At 45.6% G+C, this 6523-nt stretch overlaps 1 long non-coding RNA gene across 2 annotated transcripts in view; it reads left to right on the forward strand.

Moving 5' to 3' along the window:
• LOC102492108 (uncharacterized) overlaps window positions 1–6268 on the forward strand; it is a 10398-nt gene extending 4130 nt beyond the window's left edge. For both annotated transcript variants that reach the window (XR_334365.1, XR_334364.1), the window contains exons 4-5: window positions 3975–4056; window positions 6038–6268. This is a non-coding gene — a long non-coding RNA (uncharacterized LOC102492108). The remainder of the gene's footprint in view (window positions 1–3974; window positions 4057–6037) is intronic.
• Window positions 6269–6523: the final 255 nt, after the last annotated feature.

Below are 6523 nucleotides of genomic sequence, written 5' to 3' on the forward strand. Positions count from 1 at the left end.
CCATGGGATAAGAAGCAGAATAAAAGGCAATGGCTGGGAAAAGGGGGTGCACCTGCAGGAGACCTGGGAAAAGCTATCAGAACAAAGCAGGGCCCTGAAGAGAGGACTGGTTAAACTCCTGGGTCTTTGCACAAGCTCCTCTACCTGAAAAGCCACCCCTGCACAAGCCAACTGGCCAGTGCCCGCTCCATCAAGGTACAGCCCAGGCAGTCTCCTAGGAAACAGTCCCAGCCTGCTCTCCTCCCCAGAGCCGACCATCACCCTCTAGGCTTCCCAGAGCCTCTGGGGCAGGAGCAGATGGTGGGAAGATCAAGGCCTTGGAGCTGGACCAGCTGGCTCTCACATGTCACGTGGGCAGCTGCTCTTTGGACACCTCGGTCTCCTCAGCTGTCAAATGGAATAATCACTACTATGCAGGGAGGCTATGGTCCATGAAGGTCGTCACGTGCTGTCTTGCGTACAAAGCCTGTGACTCACAACGAGCGCTCACTAAGTAGAAGGTATCTGTTGTCTTAGTCCTTACCACGTTGGACATCATGATCTGTTTTTGTCTATTTCTCTCGCCCTGCCCACGAGCCCTTTTAGCTGACAGTTCTCTTGGTCTCAGCCTCACCGGTGGCTGACAGAGCCTGGCACATAGTAGGTACTCAGTGAAATTAGAGTGAAGGAACTCAAGAGCTTGGTGAGGTGGTTGTGTTTGGGGTTGACCTGTAAGAGGAGGGGCTAGAGTAGGCCCCGTAGGTTCCAGAGGACCCAGGCTCCCAGGCAGTGCAGGGAGAGGACCGAGGGCAGGAGAGAGGGAGGCCAGCACTCCAGGAGGGGAAACAGCTTGAACACATTTTTCCCAGCCCAAGGTGCTGGGGAATGACTTCTCCACTGAACTGCGACCTCAGAGCCACATATCGTCTTTGAACTGTCAGGCAACCCCCAGCCCTGTCACTCCCCATCTAAGCTGGGTGAAAAGTGAAACCCCAGCCCTGCCCTGGAGCAGTCCCCATGCAGACTCAGCCTGCCTCTGTGCCTGGGTTTATTTGTGTGGGCTGGTCGGCTCTCCTAGCTCCACACAGCCAGCCCTCCCCGATGCCCCCCACATGATGGCCCTCTACCCCTCACACAGAGTCCAGCCCTGCAGGGCAGATGTTTTCACTCCCGTTTTTTTTGTTTGTTTGTTTGTTTGTTTGTTTGTTTGTTTCAGGGGGAAGTCAGGGCTTAGAAAAATGAAGGAACCTGTCTGAGAACGAGTGGCATCACTCATAAGCAGCAGAGCCGGGGTTCAAATGCAGCATCAGCTGACTCAGGATTCAGGGTGGCGGGCAGCAGTAGGAGTTGGGCATCCCAGCTCTTTAACCTTCTACCAGCAAACACAGAGCTTGCAGACCCCCTGAGCCTGTCTCCTGGCCAGAAGACCTGAGAGCTCCACAACTCCACCAGCTAAACCAGAGCTCATTCCTGATGGTAGATTCAGTATCTAACCAGGGCTCCACACCAGGAAGTGCTCAGTTAATGTTTGTTGACTGACTAAATGAATGAATTCTCAACTCTTCCTAGATTGTCTCTGAAAGCAATAATGAAATAAGTAAAAGTAAATGGGGGGACCAGCAGGTGGCATGGTGGTTAAGGTGTTGGACTCTCTCACACATGGCCAACTGTAGTTCGTGTCCCAGACCTGGTGGCTTGCTTTCTCATTCCTCCCTCACCGTGTGTCTCTCCCTGGTGAGCACATATACCCTATAGCAAACTTAATAATTATTTAATTAAATACATTAATAAGTGAACAAAAAGTAAGTGGGAAAGACTGAGATAAGAAATGTGAAAGATATACTTAGTTATTGATATGACTGTATATCATCTTTATCAACTGTCCTCTCTTGTTTTTCTATACAGAAATTTATTTGGTAACTACCACGAATCAGGTGTTTCAGACACAAGGATAATATTTAACATTTATTTAGCATTGTCTATGGGATTGGCACTAAGCTAAGCATTTTACATAGACTTTTCTCACTTAATATTCAAAACAACTTTATGAAGTAAAACCTTATTACTATTCCTTTTTTACAGATCAGAAGTGGAGCCAGATAAATTAAGTAACTTGGTCAAGGGAACTTAGAAAGTGGGACAAACCAGATTTATATGCAGCTACTCACATTTCAGAGCCAAGGAAGAAAAAGCATTTCAGCCCCAAGAAGCTCACTGGTTGAATAAGGGGTGTGTGTGGTTTAAATAAGACAGGACACTTGGATGAAATACACAGCATGGTACTTAGCACAGAGGAGATGCTTTCTAAATGTGACTGTTGTAAGCACTGTTTGTATTGTTAAAGTATTAGCACGAAAGCGAAAATTTGGTTACTAGCACTTCCTCCCTTTCCCTTGGTGTCTAAATTAATTTGTTTACTTTTTAGGTTTTTTTGCCACAGGGCATGTTCACTCACCAGAGAGAGATAGTCAAAAGGAAAGAGAAATCACTCCCGGGGGGAATGGCCATACCGCAAACCCTTCTCTTCCATTCTTCTGAGATCTGGTGCACACACACACACACACACACACACACACACACACACACACGCGGTGTGATTTTCAAGCCACCAAGGCCAGGACTTAAACCATAGTCAGCCATGTGGGAGTCCAGAGCCTTAACCACCACGCCACCTGCTGACCCCTCTAATGAGTTCTTTAAAAAGGATTTTAGAGGATAGCTAAGGCATTAAATGAGGAAGAAACTGAGGCCCCAAGAGAGGAAAGAGTCCCCACCTCCACCCACCCAGGCCACCAAAGGATAGCTAAGGCATTAAATGAGGAAGAAACTAAGGTCTCAAGAGAAGAAAGAGTCCCCACCTCCACCCCCCCAGGCCACCAAGGCTAGACTCATGGGCATGTTGGTAAATGTGTAACACCCGTTCTCCAGGGAAGAGGAAGCCTGACTTGTAGCCTTCGCCAATTTCTGTGCACTCTCACCATGGTGGCTTTCGAGGTACCAGAGTGAGGTCACCAAACAGTGGGTTTGGACAGAAACACAATGCGTTCTCACCAGTGGGTGCTGACACCACTGGAACCATCATCACAGGGTGTGGGCGAGTGGGGGGACAGGCTGTGGGCACAGGAAGAAAGGAGAAAGGACGAAATGCTCAAAGACCTCTCAAAGATAGTGTAGGGTCTTTCTTCTCCACGTGCTCAGGAAATCAGCCTAGCACAGCAGGACTTTGCCATCAGCCTACACCTCCTTCTCTAGAGCACAGACTACTTTCTAAGCACTATCCAATGAAGTTTAGACTTCATGGGGTTGAGAGGGAGTGAGAAGGGACACGGTCCATGATTTTGCAAGATGCTCCAGTGAGTGTGAGTACGGTTCTGCTCGCCTTATAGTTCCTAAGGGAAGGCAAGGTCTGGGCTGGGCTTTTCCCTCTGTCCAAATAGAGAGATTAGGGGGTTCATTTCCAGAGTACTGCATGTATTTTTTATTTGACACTGGGTCCTTTCAACTGCTTGTTTCCCTCCTCCTAGACCTGATCCCTTCGTGTTTCTAGTTGATCTAGACTCAGACACAGGTGAGGTAGGTGGCCTCTGATGGAGTCAATCTGTGGGACACCCTTCTTTATCACAGTGCCCTTAAGTCCCTTAGTTGCTCTTCCTATAGGTTAAATCAATGGTGTGCTAGTAAGATTTTCTTACCATTAGTGGTGATAGTGAAAACTATAGCTTCACTTACTCTTACATCTCTGAATAGATTACTTAAGATTAGCCGATTGCTAGCTGCTGTGGTTGAATGTTCCTTCCAAACTCATGGTAAAATTTAATTGCCATTGTGATGGTATTAAGAGGTGGGACCTTTAAAAGGTGATTAGATCCCAAAGGCTCTGTCTTCATGAATGAATTAGTACCATTTTCACAGAAGTGGGTTAGTTATCAAAGGGACGGATTCCTGAGGAATGAGTTCAGTCCTGTTTCTCAATCTGTCTTTTGTGTACTTTCTAGTCCTTGTACCATATTATGAATGGCACAAAAACCCTCTCCAGATGCCAGTGACATGGTCTTGGACTTCCCAGCCTCCAGAACTGTGAGCCAAATAAACTTCTATTGATTATAAATTACTCAGTTTCAGGTATTCTGCAATAGAAAATGAACTAAGACAGTCTCTCAAACAAATAAAAAAGTATTTAGGCCCTTACTATGTGTCAAATATGTAATGTGTATTTAATTTAATTTTCCAAGCAAGCCAGTTAGGAAAGTTATATTCATATTTTATTAATGAATAAAGCTCGCTTAGAAAGGTTACATAACTTGGCCCACCTCTGTGATGCAGTTGGTGGAAACCACATAGCCAGCCACAGTTTGAATCTTTGGCATAGTTGATCTGGAACATGCCAGGCATGCATCTGGGCACCAAGATCCTGATAAACTGGACGACCAAGAGAAGGGGGTTATGGCATGATCACACCTTGCCAGGGGTTTCCCTCTCTCTCTTTCTTTCTCTTTCTCTCTCTCACATGCCCATGTTCTCTATCACAATTTAAAAAAAAAAAAGAAAAGAAAGAAAGAAAAAGTAGGTTATATAACTTGGCTGAAGTCACATGGCCAGTAGGTGACTCAGCCAAGATTTGAACCCAGGTGTATCTGTGTCCAATACTCTATTTTCACATTGTTAGGTTAAAAAAAATCAATATAATTCTGAGAGAGTGGATAAAGGCTGAATATATTAGTTTTCTACATATCAAATTGCCACAAATTCACCAACTTATAGCAGCACCCATTCATTATCTTCTAATTCTGTAGCCCAGAAATCCAGGTGGGTCCTTCTGAGTCCTAGGCCCAGGGTCTCACAAGGCCAAAATCAGGATGCCAGCTAGCTCAGGTCTGATAGGAGGCTCTGGGAAGAATGCACTTCCAAGCTCACTCAGGTTGTTGACAAGCAGTTCCTTTCAACTGTAGACTGAGGTCCCTGGTTTCTTGCTATCAGCTCCTTAAGGCCACACACATTCCTTCTCATATGCACCCCTCCCCCAGTCTTTAAAGCCAGAGCAGACAGCAAGTCCTCACACTTCAACTGTCTTTAAGGTCCCTTCCTTTTGCCTCTCTCTGACAATTCTCTTCTGCTGCCTACTGGAGAAAGCATGCTGTTTTTTAGGGCTCATGTGATTCCATTGGAGCCACCCAGATAATCCGGGTTAACTTCCCTATCTTAAGGTCAACTGTAGCATATAACATAATGTCATCACAGGAGTGATGTCTCATATTCACAAGTTCCAAAGATTAGAGCAGGACATTCTGGGAGTCCATTTTCCATTTTGCCCACTACAGTAGGTAAGCTTGGTAGCAATGGAGATACCAGGGCATTCTTCAGTGGGTAAGACTGGGATGAAGAAGAGCCACCCCTGGAGATCTTGAACACTCAGAAAACACTGTGGAGACGCTGGATGGTCAAAGGGCAAGAACGTAGAGAAGGAGGCAGGGCCTCTGGTGCGGTAAGAAATGGAAAATAGGGAGGCAGAAAAGAAAGATAGACAAGCTAACAAAAAAAATGCAGCATTCCATCTGTAGAGAAGCTGAAGCTTCCATTGTTTCCTTTCAGTGGCTCCCAGAGGATTCTAGGCAAACGTGTGTGAAATTAAGTGGTATGGGCTGCTCATTTCCCAAGGAATAGGTCAGGCTAAGATTCATTAGTAGGTTAGGAAAGACTAAGTTGGGACGAGTTAGAGGAGATCATACAGGTTGAGTTGGAAATAACATAACATAGCTTGTTTAAGTTAAGACAGTTGATGTAGGCTGGATTAGGATGAGCTGTATTGAATTTCAAGGGCTGACATGGGAAAAAGTGAGTCAGTACTAGATTGGTTGGCACTGAATTTGGCTGAGTTAGATTGACTTGAATCGGGCTAGGTTAAACAAGCTTGGGTGGGTTGAAATGGTTTTAGGATGGATTGAATGAGTTGAAGATAGGTTAGGTTGGGTATCTGGTAGCTCTTAGTTGCAGAGACAAAGTCTACTCTGAGTAGTTTAAGGAGAAATAAATGTATTCATGGATATTTAATGACTTACAGAAATATGTGGAGAGCTGAAGACACAGATTCTAGGCTGCATCTTCAGGACTGGCTCCAAGCTGGGCTGCAGAACTGGACCACCAAGGCAGTCACTCCCCTTACAAACATAGGGAAGCCATCTGCTAAGCCAAGAAGCCACCAGTCCAGCTTCTGGCTCCAGAAACATGCTTGTCTGCATGTCCACACCAGCCAAATGCACACCTCAGTATAAAACCACTGGGGTTTGGTCTCCAGGAAAAATAAATAAATAAATAACATACTGAGAAAACTCTTCAGATAGATAATATGAAATTGGAAAACTGTTCCTAACTGTTGAGGCTCAGTGATGGGGACACAGGGGTACAGTAGACCATTGTCTCCACTTTGTCATATGTTTGTTTCCACAGAGGCTTTAAATGGATGCCTCATTCTCAGCCTCCTGCTCATTTGATTCACTTCTGAATTCAGGCCTGGCATGGGTACGTGACATGTAGGAAAACTACATGG

The sequence above is a fragment of the Tupaia chinensis genome, unplaced genomic scaffold (assembly GCF_000334495.1).
Source record: "Tupaia chinensis unplaced genomic scaffold, TupChi_1.0 Scaffold000207_1, whole genome shotgun sequence".
Lineage (NCBI taxonomy): Eukaryota > Metazoa > Chordata > Mammalia > Scandentia > Tupaiidae > Tupaia > Tupaia belangeri.